The sequence below is a fragment of the Arvicanthis niloticus genome, chromosome 3 (assembly GCF_011762505.2).
Source record: "Arvicanthis niloticus isolate mArvNil1 chromosome 3, mArvNil1.pat.X, whole genome shotgun sequence".
Taxonomy (NCBI): Eukaryota; Metazoa; Chordata; class Mammalia; order Rodentia; family Muridae; genus Arvicanthis; species Arvicanthis niloticus.
This window is the reverse complement of record NC_047660.1, coordinates 111,535,015-111,548,219: the sequence shown is the minus strand read 5'-3', so window position 1 is coordinate 111,548,219 and position 13,205 is coordinate 111,535,015. Positions and strand designations below refer to the sequence as shown.

Below are 13,205 nucleotides of genomic sequence, written 5' to 3'. Positions count from 1 at the left end.
CTAAGCTCCTGAGATCCTGTGATCTTGGTCGTGTTAGAGCACCTGAGAGTTGAGCTTCTTGTGGTTGTTATGGGACTGGGTGCAGAGCAAGCACCCAAGGTCTGCTCAGGGTACTGGCTCAGACTGAAAGGAATCTATGCCACTGGCCTGCATGCCTAGATCCCAATGGTCCAATTACTCCTGGTGTTGGGCAAGAAGTTGTGGCCTACTCACCTATGATCCTGGACATGTTAGAGCACCTGGGAGTAGAGCCTCTCCTGGGTGTTATGGGACTGGGTGTGGAGCTAGTGCCCAATGGTGACAGTAGCACACACCTTTAGAATGAGTTTCAGGCCAGCCTGGTCTACAGAGCAAGATTCCAGACAGCCAAGGCTACACAGAGAAACCCTGTCTAGAAACAGGGGGTCAGGGGGGAGGCAGGGGGAGGTGGCGTCTGAGACAGAGACACAGAGAAAGAATATCTAATGGATGACACTTTATCAGATGACAAAACTGTATAGAAGAAATATTCTAAATTACTTTGAAACCTTGTAATATTGCCAGCTTCTTGAGTCAGCACTGTGTGCTGTCTCACCATCCTTATACATGACCAAAGAACTCAGCTGCAGGGTAAGCAAGCGAAGGCTAAGTCTGTTTAAAGTAAAGTAAGAGCTTGTGGTAGCAGAAAAGGGTCTTGAAAATGAGTTGCCAAACAGAGGTCTGGAGAAGACCTTCTATAGCCTGGGAACAGGTCAATTTGTTCTGGCCCATAGGCAAGTTAGGCATGAAACTCCAACAAGTCTGGTTGGTTAATTTGAATGTACATGGGAAATTCTGATTGGTTGATGGATCCAATGAAAATGAACGGGCTCAAGAAAGAGGGGGAGGAAATGCCACAATGTTCTAATTAAATCGAGAATGAAAGACTGGTGATCAGCCACAGCCTAGTAAGTCCAGGCTCTTTTGGATTTCAGTTACTGAACTTGGGGACTGGGGAGTTTATTGTAAAACTGTTAAGAATTTTAAGACATTTTCAGGAGAGTTTTAAGTTTGTAGCCAGTTAAAAGTGTTTTTTCCAACCAACTAGGATTCCACTCCCAGGTATTTGAGGCACAAGCTTTAAGGGTAAGAGATTTTTTCCCCTAAGGCAAAAAACTACACCTGGAATCTTGCTTGGTACCTGCAGGGGGAGGTTTTTTGAAAGCAAGCAGTTTAACAGAAGCTAAGTTAGCTGGGACACCTTGACCTCGGGTTCCTAAAACAGACCTTGTTAATTTTCTGCGGATTCTCCATCAAGGAGATCAAATTCTAGTTAAACCTAAAATGGCCTCAGCAAGAATAGAAGATGGAAGACCCTCTGACAGCCTTGTCCTCTTATGAAACCTCAAATGTTCTAGGATCTGACTACATATTACTGCACAGCCCTAACTTTTATCATAGGGGTTAGTGCTCCTAACTCCTACCACCAGTGACGGATATCGTTATCCTGACACTGTCACCTGTGTGAAAATTAGGCAAATGAGTACTCACGTTGGCTTCCAGAGGCAGGATTCATTGACATATGTGGAAGCAGATCCAAGGAAGATCCAAGAACCTGTGTTTTAAAGTACTATTAGTTATTAGTGTGTCATGGCTCATGCCTTCAATACCAGCATTAAGGAGGCAGAAGCAAGCAAATTTCTGTTCATTCAAGACCAGCCTAGCCTATGTACTGAGTGAACCAGGGGTGCACAGTGAGATCCTGTCTCAAAACAACAGCATTATATATTTTATTCTTTAAAAATGCATATTTTCTGAGTCAGTAAGGTGGCTTATCAAGTAAAGCACTCACCATGCAAGCCTCAGGACCCTGAACTTGATTACTGGAACCCATGAAAAGGTGGAAGAAGAGAACCAACTCCACAAAGCTGTCTTCTGACCTCCACATACATGGCATGTGTATAGCCATACACCTCTCTCTCTCTCTCTCTCTCTCTCTCTCTCTCTCTCTCTCTCTCTCTCTCTCTCTCTCTCAAACACACACACACAAATACACACACTTTTTCAAAAATTAAAAATACATATTTTCTAGCTACGTCCTTACAGAAAGATCTAGAAACAAATGCACAAGCTAAGAGCAATGATCAGGCCTAAACTCAGCCTATGTTTCCTGTAAACTGAATACAAGAGAGCCAGTCACAGTACCACACACCTGTAATCCTAGTTCTTGGGAGGTGAGGAAGGGGATTATTAGTTTGAAGCTATCTTTGGCTACACAGTGAGACTTTAATCTTAAAAAGTAAGAGGCAGAGACACAGAGAGATACATACAGAAACAGAGACAGAGAGACACAGAGGAGGAGACAGTGTCTAGATAGTAACTTAGTTGTACAGTGTTTGCTTCAAATGCACAAAGTCCTGGGTTCGATCTTCAGCAGGAAAACACAAACACACACACATACAAACAGAGAGAAAGACAGACAGACAGAGACAGAGACAGAGAATAACTGAATGGTTCCCACTGGCCAGTGATAATCAGAGCTGAGCAACAAAAAGAAAAATAGATATAATGAATTAAAATACATCAAATATATTTATTTCAAACTCATTCCTTAAACTTGCCAGGTCCACCTTACCCAACATCACTTTTATAAGCAACTAAAGTTTTTAAAAACTGATTCATAAGGGAGAATAAAGTACTAATTAGTCTTTGTACTGTGGTAACCAAATATTTGATAAGACTAAAACACATGAAGATGCAGTTGATGAATGTTGATGTTCTTTTGCAACTTTAATAAGAGACTTGACCTTGGCCATGATCATCACCTGCTGCCAGCTTTGAAACCAGACATGTATCTCCTAGTAGAAGTATACAAGACTACCTAAGTTATGTTCTTGTAAAAAAAAAAAAATTTAAGCTGGCATTGAGTCATATTTCAGTATCTAAGCAACAGTTTATAAGAAACACAAGAACAAAGAGACATGTTAAGTAATCGGTGATACAATGCAGTGGAGAAATTCTATAAGAAGAACTACTCAAGTCACTTCAACAAGAAACAATAAAATGCAGATGAAAGAGGAAGGTTGTATATTGACCAAGACTAAAGACATATCAACCAACTATAATTTATAGCCTAAAGTAGATATTGATGTTTGAAAATTGTTTTTATAAAAACTAAAAAAATTGAGAAATTTTGTAAATAGGCCAAATATTTGATTATGTGAAAGAATTATGATAATGTTGGTACAGTATAAATTAAACAAACTGAACTGTTTGTTAATGACTGTAGCATGTAATTTTTGATACTCTACTTTAAGCTCCAGGCAGATCACACTACCAGCACCCAAAGAATATTGGATCCAAGGATGAAAAACAGACAAACACATTGCTCAATTTCAACCTGTCTTCTTGGCTCAATTGTTGGGTACTTTTAATCTACAGAGGCTAGCAGGCCCTTCCAAATAATCTTAGCTCAGCATCCTAAATATGCCATCAACTTTAGTTGCTCAGTTACCTTTAGTCCCAGCTCAACAACCTAACCTCTCACCTAGAGAAGTGGCCTATGGCAGAGATCTCACATGGCTGGTTACCTTTTCTCCCTCCAAAGCATGGTAAAAACTCCTTTCCTTTTCCTGCATCTCCTCTCTGCCTCACCCCAACCCTGGGACCTGGAAGCCTCACCTCTTTCCTTCCACCCAGCAATTGGCCCTGACATCTTTACTGATGGATCAAGAACCAATTGGGGAACAGGACTTAGCATTAGAACCACTCCTACACCTCACCTTTTCTGTCCAATTAAAAAAAAAGAAAAGAAAAGAAAAAGAAAAAACTCTTCTCCCAGACATAAATTGAACAAAACCAGAACAATCATGTAAATTACAAAGTATGATATACAATTAACATCCAATCCATCATATGTGTCAGTTAGATAAAGTACTCTACCAACATTCCTAACTTAAAGAATTATGATTCTATCCCTGCATTATGTTTAGATTTCAGCCTGTAACGCCACCTGAAAACTGTCCTCTCCAATTTATATCATCTCCCTCAATGCTAAACAACTTGAGTTGACTATGAGACTATAACTAGTCTTCAACCTCATCAGAATCTGAGAATGACTTAAACATTACCTGGAAATGTTTAAGTTTCCATGTTTAGGAAATGTTTCAGAAGCACAAAACATTGCTTCCAAAACTTAACCAATTTGTAGAGACAGCTGACTACCTGGATAGCTCCTCACTCCTCAAAACACTGGAGCATCAGTCTTCAGCTTCCTGGCCCAGGATCATCTGACAGATTTTTGTAAAGCACCATTATGAAGGGCTGCTTACTCTGTCTTAGAAGAGCTATCAGTTGACTATTCTGCATAGTGTGCCCTTTTTCTGGAAAATATTTTTTCCAGATGAATTAAGGCAGTTCTTGCCCATTGGCTATTTTGCCTCAACTGAAGCAACTCTGTTGATGCTCAATTTCTTCTTTGAACCAAGAAGCAGGTGCTGTCAGGAGCAGATATGTCTCTAGTCAAATGATCTTTAATAAAAAAATGGCTTTAAATGTCGTATTCTGTGGACTTCTGATGCTTTTAAAGACTATCTGTCTACGTGAAGTATGTCTGAACTGTTAAACCTTAACTATTCTTAGTCATTTCTATTTGAGTAAGTTAAAAACACTTTACTATAATTAAATAAGAATCTAATATAACCATGAGTTTACTATCTAGCCCTTAACTTGTGTTAATTATCCTAAACAATTTGTAATGGTGGTTATTAGGACTGGGTCTAAGCCTTGTATTCTCAGATGAGTTGCATAGCCACAATACCTACCAAAGAGTAACAATATTAATCTCAAATTTCGTATCAATATAAGAAATTCACACCAATGAAAACCTTAAATCTGCATCAGTCTGACTATTCAATCTGGATAAGAGTTCAAAGTCCCTTAGTATCTTCTATAATTTTTATATGTTCAAATTTTCATAGCTATATATATATATATATATATATATATATATATATATATATATTCAAAATGAACAAAACAGGCCAGGCAGTGGCAGTATACCCCTTCAATCCCAGCACTGGGGAGGCAGAGGCAGGTGGATTTCTGTGAGTTCAAGGCCAGCCTGGTCTACAAAGTGAGTTCCAGGACAGCCAGGGCTATATACAAAGAGAAACTTACTTTTTGTTTTGTTTTTGTTTTTGTTTTGTTTTGTTTTGTTTTTGTTTTTTTGTTTTTTGTTTTTTGTTTTTTTGGTTTTTTTTTTTTTTTGGTTTTTTTTTTTTTTGTTTTTTTTTTTTGGTTTTTCGAAACAGGATTTCTCTGTGTAGCCCTGGCTGTCCTGGAATTAAAGGCAGGTGCGCCACCACTGCCCATCTGAGAAACTTTCTTGAAAACAGACATAAAAAAATTTAAATGCACAAACAGGACCTAATATTCTATTCATTAGACAACCATCTTTACCTATTTTGTAGTTGCAGGGTTATTTTACATCTTTTAAAGAACCATTCATTTTATGATGCAAATAAGGTTTAATGAAATTTACATTGAGTTGATTATAACAGAAGAAAAATGAGAAAGTGACTTGGAGGAGGTATTTAAAGACAAAGTTTGGTTTAAAGAAAGTTCTGTGAGTGTTTAATTTGGAAAAATTTAAATTCTTTACAAGGAAAATGCATTCAAAATAGGCTCCTTGTGGAGCAAATCTGACCTTTGCCCTCTTAGCCTGAGGTTACCTTTGCCCTTCTACCCTGGTGGCTAGTGCAAAAGATGAAGTGCATTTGAGCCCTAAACTGTGGAAAACACTCCCAAGTGGTGTGAATGATCTCCAGAAAGAGCCTAGGGTGAGCCCAAGAAACCACATGTAAGTGAGACAGAAAGGCCACACATGGAAACGAGAGACCAGAAAGTTGAGTCTAGAACTTAAGTGACCCTGGAAATTGCTTCACAGAGGATGAACTTCTAACTTGGCTCTACCAGCCATCAGTCACATGATGTAGGGAAGAAAGCCAAACTGAATGGACTGATATAGAGTCCTTGAAGACTTCAGCTTTGTCTTCAGCCAGGGAGCCTGCTGATTGACAAGGACAACACTCAAGACCAGAGCTGAAAGCGGGTATCCCCAGACTCTGATACCGTGAGTGTTACAGCCATCCTCACAAATGCATGATGTCCAGACTCACAAATGCATGATGGTTAGATTTAAGGCATTTTTCAGCTCCACGTGCAGTGGGAAAGCAGTATCGTGTCTCGAGTTTCGGGTTTTAAGCTTTCCCTGGACTTGTTGACCTGATGCAGCGCTAAGTTAAGTACTATGGCTGCTATAATGATCGCCATTTGACTTCACCAGGTATGTTATCTTCGTTCTCACGGATGTGATGTTCTGCTTTATCCTCCCTCAGTATAATGTCCACCACCACTACTTCTTTGCCAGTCCGTCCACTACTGAACATGGTGAGTGGAAGGCCGAGGGCTGCTTGGCAAGTGCTAGGCAATTCACTTCCATGTGTTGAGTTGCCTAGGGAAGTTAACTGGGTGAAGAGTGGAAGATTGACAGCCAGCATTTAAATATGAATCTCCAATTTGATAACTCTGATAACTGTAAGCATACGTACACTCAAGAGTTATAATTTGAATTCAACTTTACCCAAGATGGGTGTTTTACCCATCTGGAAAGGAAGACGAGGTGAGGACAAGTGGAGATCAGAGCAACAGGGAACACGGCAGAATCCCTTTGGGAGAAAACCTGGCAGTCTCCTTTGTGATTTCTCTACTCCCTTTCATCCACCTTGCACCGTTCCTGAGCCACCCCGCAAGTCTGAGTCAAATCTTTGATTCTATGAGTATTCACAAAGTGTGTGGAAGTGAGCAAGAAATCTACAAAGGTGGCTTTGCTATGTTGGTTTTGATGCAGTGGCTTTTATTCCTTTTAATATTTAATAGCAGCAGTCTTCGATAGTAGATACTAAATAATAGTGCTTAGCTAAAAATGGGGAAGCTGCTAAGAAATTAGAACTAAGGTATAAATGATTGATAAGTGGTTTTAAGAACTTTTTTCCCGGAATATCACTTGAAACTTAAATGAAAATAATCAATCTTTCCCAGCAGGTCTCGTGAAGTAGCATGGATCTGGAAACACACGTCAGGGTTGGCCATTCCGAAAACTCCCTCCAACCCCTAGGGAAACCCTTACTTGCCAATTGTGATTGAAAATGAATATGCTTCCCCTGGAGCCTCTGACGAGAGATGGCAACCACAGTTCCTTCAGGACTTACAGTAAACAGTTTATTGAAAATAATATCAAAATGGAAATTTTCATTAAATGAAATGGCTCTGCAATGTTTTGAGTTTTTACTTTTTACTAGATCCTCTTTGGGCACATGAATTATGAAGTCATAGCTTGATACAATGGGCAGTAAAACAACAAAGTATTAACAATTTGTGTGATTATCCAAATCTACAATAATTCTCCTCCGGGTAATCCTCAAACTTCCCCTCTTCTCCCTACTGCAATAAACAAACAAACAAACATTACTTTTCCAGTTTCTCATTGCAACTCCTTTAAAACCATTATTTATTTACACTAAAAAACAAATGTGCCTATTCTAAAGTTTAACTTGATATTCAAAGCTCTCTAAAGATTTATCATTTTGTTTACTGTCTTGTGTGCTGTAAGAAAATATTAAAAGTTTTAAAATATCCTTTATAAGTGTACCTAAAGGGTTTTGTTGTAGCCCAAAAGGCACACCAATCAGCAGTTCCACATCATTCTTTTTGTCAGATCATTGTGCAGATCTCTAAGTCACCAAGCAACACTTGGGCTAAAATCACAGACAAACCCAAGCACAATTTGTGAAACCACTCAAAAAATATTCAGGCTTGAGAAATGCATTTCTCACCATACAGTGGGATGGACCACTGAACACATCCATATCTGAATGAGTGATCAGAGTGGAGGATGGGGGATTCCTACCAACTCTGAGAAAAGCCTAGAATTCCAACCACTGACAACCACTTTGGCTGCAGCCACACTTTCCCAAAATTATTCATCCAAGAATCCCACGGTGTCTAGAGGCCTAACCCAGAGGGTTCACCAAAAGCAACATTTGTTTTCTTTTTTTTCTCATAAGATATGGGTGAAATTTTTCTTTCTACTGAATCATAAATCACTATTTTTATGACATGAAAACAATATTTAAGTCAATTTGAAACTCCAGGGACATATGCTGTGCTTATTCTATGAATCTTTCTGTAAACAATTAGGGAAACCTGGAATTAAGGCTCTAAAATACACTAAGCAGGTTAACATGGAAATCGTTCTTGCTAGAACTGTTGAAGGTAATATTTTAGAACAGCGTTTTCTTGGGCTGACTATCTAAGCGGTGGCGGCTCTGCTTAGCTCTGCTGCCATGTTCCAAGGCCAGAGGCCATGCACGTGCCACAGCTAGAAACGGCCCGGCAGAAACACTGGCCCTGCCACCCACGAGAGGCCAGCATGGGAGATGGCTCTTCCAGTCTTCCACGCTGTCTCCACAAGGCTGGGCAGAGCACAGACCATCCCTCCATCCACTCGGTACCCGGTAGAAATGAGACTCTAACACTTAAAGATTATCCAAAGGCTTTATATGTTTGCTAATGCTCAAATAACAAGATGCCCACACAATTAGAGGTGTTTTCCAATCTAACCTTGATATAAGTTGTTACCCAGGACTGCTCTCGATACATGCGTGGTTCTCCATGGCTCCTACATTGCTCCTTCTCTTAGCTCCTCTTCTTCCTCTTCTCTTCCTCCCACATTAGCTCCTCCCAAATTACCGAGTTTATCATAAATGTTGAGGGGAAAATATCCCGCTACATAGGACTGTATTAGAGTTGATTTTTACCAGCTACTAACAGTTTAGCATGAATAGTTGATCGGAAATGTCCTGGATGTCATGGAACCCGAATAGAGTAAAGTCTTCGGGCAGAAACACAGGGAGCTAGGGAAGGCAGAAGATTCCTGACCTAGTAGTCATCTAAGTGCCTGGACAGAGAACGTTGGAGCATTAAGAGGTAGTCAGCCTGAAGTCCGGAGGGATATTTTAAAAAGAGATTTCTGCCAGAGGAATGGAGAGCCCAGAGAAACTTTTCCCACATTTTATGTTTATCAAAGCCACCCTACCCGTTATCACCAGCAATGAAAACATAAACATTGGCTTGAAGCATAATCACTGCACTGAACCAGACAGAGACTTGCCTAGGCTCCCTGTAATGGTTCTCATGAAAGTGGAACAAGAGATAAACATTCCTTCCCACCCACCCTCAGGTTTCCTCCACCATTCCCACTAAACACTGACAGGCACAGGAGGTTGTTTCCTGGGCAGTAAACTATGCCAGCTGTCAGGTAATTAAAACTAAACACAGCTAAAGAAAACAAGCTAGCATGCACGATACCTGGATTCATCCCCAGCTCTAGGGAGAAGATAAGTGACAATTGGCATCCCCACCATCATTATCATCACTTTTATTAATCATAAAACAGAACCAATAAAGGCAGAAGGGACTATGCCATATGATTAGTCATTTTCCTCTAAAAAAAAAAAAAAAAGACAAATCTTGATTCCAGAAAAAATACAATTAGCCAATTACAGGTTGACTAGCCCAACAAGATGCCTAAAAGGCAATGACTGGAATAGAAGCTCCAGAATGGTCCTCAGATACCTGTAATAGTCACATTACTATAGACTAAATAAACAAGAAAATAACATGGCACCTGAATCCTGAGACTTACATAACACCCTGGACAGCATGGCTGCTTATATCCCTAGATACAGACAGGAAGATGAATCCGTTTTCTGCCTTCCTTTTCTATCTCCCCTGAGCATGCACCACATTTAAGGGATTTTTTTTTTCCTTAGAAGATAACACGGCTTCTGGTATTAGGAGCAAAATGCTTTGCATTTGTTCTTCTCAGAGTTGAATCCTAATGTACTTGAAAGTGTTCTAGTTACCTTTTAGTTCCCAATGACTAGTGCTTTGTAGTAGTGAAGATTCTCACATGAGTTTTGTCGTCGCACACCAGGTGCCTCAGAGAGCATCACAGTGCAAAATGTCACAGAGTAAAACACATAGACACACACACACACACACACACACACACACACACACACACACAAAAACGGGTCTAACATTGGATTCATGACTTCATTTGCTATTCCCTATGCCCAACACCAGGCCACAGGAAGACCCTCCCCAGCATCTCAGTCAGTTACTCTGACAAGAAAGCCTGCAGCCTGGGCAGGGTCTCCCCACACCATCCACCTCCTTCTCTTCCCCAGCAGCCTGCTGTAGGAGTTGCCCTCTGGCTGGATGGCCTTCTCACATAGGTCCTAGTTTAACTAATTCTCCAGCACCACACCCTCTTTTTTCCCCCTGTATATACACATACCTATGTCAACAAGACTTTCCCTTTCATCTTTGATCTGGTCCAGTTATGGGAGGAAAAAAAAACTGGGTCTGTGGTACATTCTGTGATTTCAGGGCTGAGACAAATGACCTCATTGTTCTAGGAAGGTTGGGGGCCTAGGGCACTTGGGAAAGTGTTTCCCCGGGATGTTCCTGATGCCCCACTCCTGAGAGTGGCTCACATTCACACACTGGTCAATGAGGAGACATGTACCTTATGTTGAGATGAGACGATTCTGAAGGGTTGTGCCTGCTCCTGGGCTCCTGATAGCATCAGCTGAGCCCCTTTTCCCTAGAGGAGTTGATCCAGAATTGGGTCTCCAATAAACTACTTTATTCCAGAGTCCAAGTTCCAGGAAACTGACACAATATAATCTCCTCTTCTTCTCTACATTCCTTCTCTGTGATTAAAATTGTGTTGTAGAGTGAAAAATTATAAAGGCCATCTTATCAAATATGTATAAATTTTTCGCCTTAGACCTTGGGCAGAAAAGCACCTGCCAGCAGGTTTGGGTCCATCTAATTAGTTACAGAGGAGGGGGGAGTTACAGTACAAAGGCCTGTTAAGAACATCCCAGAAACTGACTGGCCAAGGGAAGAACTACACCCTGCCCCATGGTACGGCCTACTAGTGTTCAAAAAAGGTAAAACAACCAATCCTGTGCACCCGCGCGAAAGTTCGATTTTTCCCTACCCCGCCCATATATAAGCGCTATGCCCCTGAGCCACGAGGTCAGTCCCTCTATCCCCTATGTGAGATATGGGGATATGGGCTGGCCCAGAGCTCTGATATAATAAACCACCTCATGTATTTTACAGCAAGACGGTCTCTCGTGTGTCCTTTGGGTGCGTGTTATCCTGAGACTTAAGTGGACCCCTTTTTGGGGAGTCCCGGACCTTTCAGTGTCCTATGGTGGCTAATCATTTCAGTCACTATAAAGTAAGACTTTCTTAACTTCAAAATGCCCTGAGAATTTTCCCCTCAACAATCTACATGTCTCTAACTTCCATTCTAACTTTTTCCCGTTATTTTATACATTTTGTACAGGTATTCTGCCTACATGTATGCTTGTGCATCACATACCAAGAAGAGAGAGCATCAGATCTCCTGGGACTAAAGTTACAGAGGATTCTGAGCCACCACCCTTAACCACTGAGATCTCTCTCTCTCTGTCTCTGTCTCTCTCTCTCTCTGTCTCTCTCTCTCTCTCTCTCTGTCTCTGTCTCTCTCTCTCTCTCTCTCTCTCACACACACACACACACACACACACACACACTCGCTCTCTCTCGCTCTCACTCTTTCTCTGTCCCCAGTCCTTTTTATTTTTTCTTATAACGAAAACTTGCTATGTTTTCCAGGCTAGTCTAGAACTTCTAAACTCAAACAATCTTCCTACCTCAGCCTTCTGAATAGGTGCACACTACTGAACCCAGTATCTTTTTGTTTGTCTAATTAACAGGGTCATTATAAAAGCCATGTTTTATAATTAACTTACTTGCTTGTTTTTCAGTTGGAAATACATTTGTGAGGGTCATCTTTGCTCTCACATCAGACCTCGCTATTCTGATGTTTTCCTTTACAGATGTATATTAGGACACCTAAACTGAAACTCAAATAGATTTTTATAAGCCTTTTGTTTCTTTTATTGCTCCTGCTTTGGGGGGGGGGGGATTGTTTTCAAGTTCAAAACAACTGTCTTTGAAACAAACCATTGGAACTCAACCTGTCTGTAAGCAAGAGCCCTAGATCACTTCAAATAATTGGCTTTGGGAAAGGAGAGAAGCCTCACACCACAGCAGGAACTGCAAACAAGACCAGTTTTTTTCCTGCAAGAGGCAACTAGCCAGCAGCTTCACTGCATAATGGTAGAGGGTCCCAGCTGGAAGGCAGCCATCAGTTTCCCTGACTCCAGATCGCTGCCTGGACCACACCCACACTAACTCTCTGAACAGCTGTTCCTAGGGCAGACAAGATAACGAGGCCACGTGTACAAGGGGCAGCTGGCAATGGGTCTCCCTTGCTTATCAGGGCATCTGAGGACACTGAATGCTTCATCCAAAAGCTCGTTCCCACCCCTTTTTTGGAGGTGAATTTAGAGCTGAACATTTCATTAGCTCTTTGAGTGATTTCAAAATTTTCATCAACAGTAGTTTCTCAGAAGCCAGAGTTATAAATTAACAAGCCCAGAGAATGACTAAAAATGACAACAACTGTAGATCACAGACACATTCGTTCATACAACTGAACAGAGACTAGCATATACAAGTACTAAAGAAATGTGAATTTTCAGTTCTAAATACATGAGGAAGCTAAATTAAAAGGTCACCAAAAACTGCTTTCTTCAAGTATTTTTAGAAGTATTAACTGGCAGGCATGGTGGCACACCTGTTAATTCTAGCACTTGAGAGGCAGAGGCAGGAGGATCTCTGTGACCCTCTGTGACTTTAAAGCCAACCTGGTCTACATAGTTAAGTTCCTGGCCAGTCAGGATTACATAGTGAGACCCTGTCTCAAAAACAACAAAAAGCATTAACTGCAAGCAGTCAATGGTGGATCATACCTTTAATCTCAGCAGTCAGGAGGCAGAGGCCAGAGGATCTTTCTAAGTTCCAGGACAGCCAGACACTGTCTCAATATATAAGATAGATAGATAGATAGATAGATAGATAGATAGATAGATAGATAGATAGATAGATAGACAGAAGTACCAGCCAACCAAAACATCTAAAAGAATTAGAAAATCATGAAGACCTAATCCCATTGTTAGTTGAGAAGCCTCAAAACAGCTGGAAAGTGGGAACCTCAG

At 40.8% G+C, this 13,205-nt stretch overlaps 1 long non-coding RNA gene across 1 annotated transcript; it reads left to right on the top strand.

The window, feature by feature from the left end:
* Positions 1 to 5,968: 5,968 nt before the first annotated feature.
* LOC143441618 (uncharacterized) lies at positions 5,969 to 7,194 on the top strand. The gene is made up of 3 exons (XR_013109185.1): positions 5,969 to 6,091; positions 6,305 to 6,408; positions 7,060 to 7,194. It is a non-coding gene; the product is annotated as an uncharacterized LOC143441618 (long non-coding RNA).
* Positions 7,195 to 13,205: the final 6,011 nt, after the last annotated feature.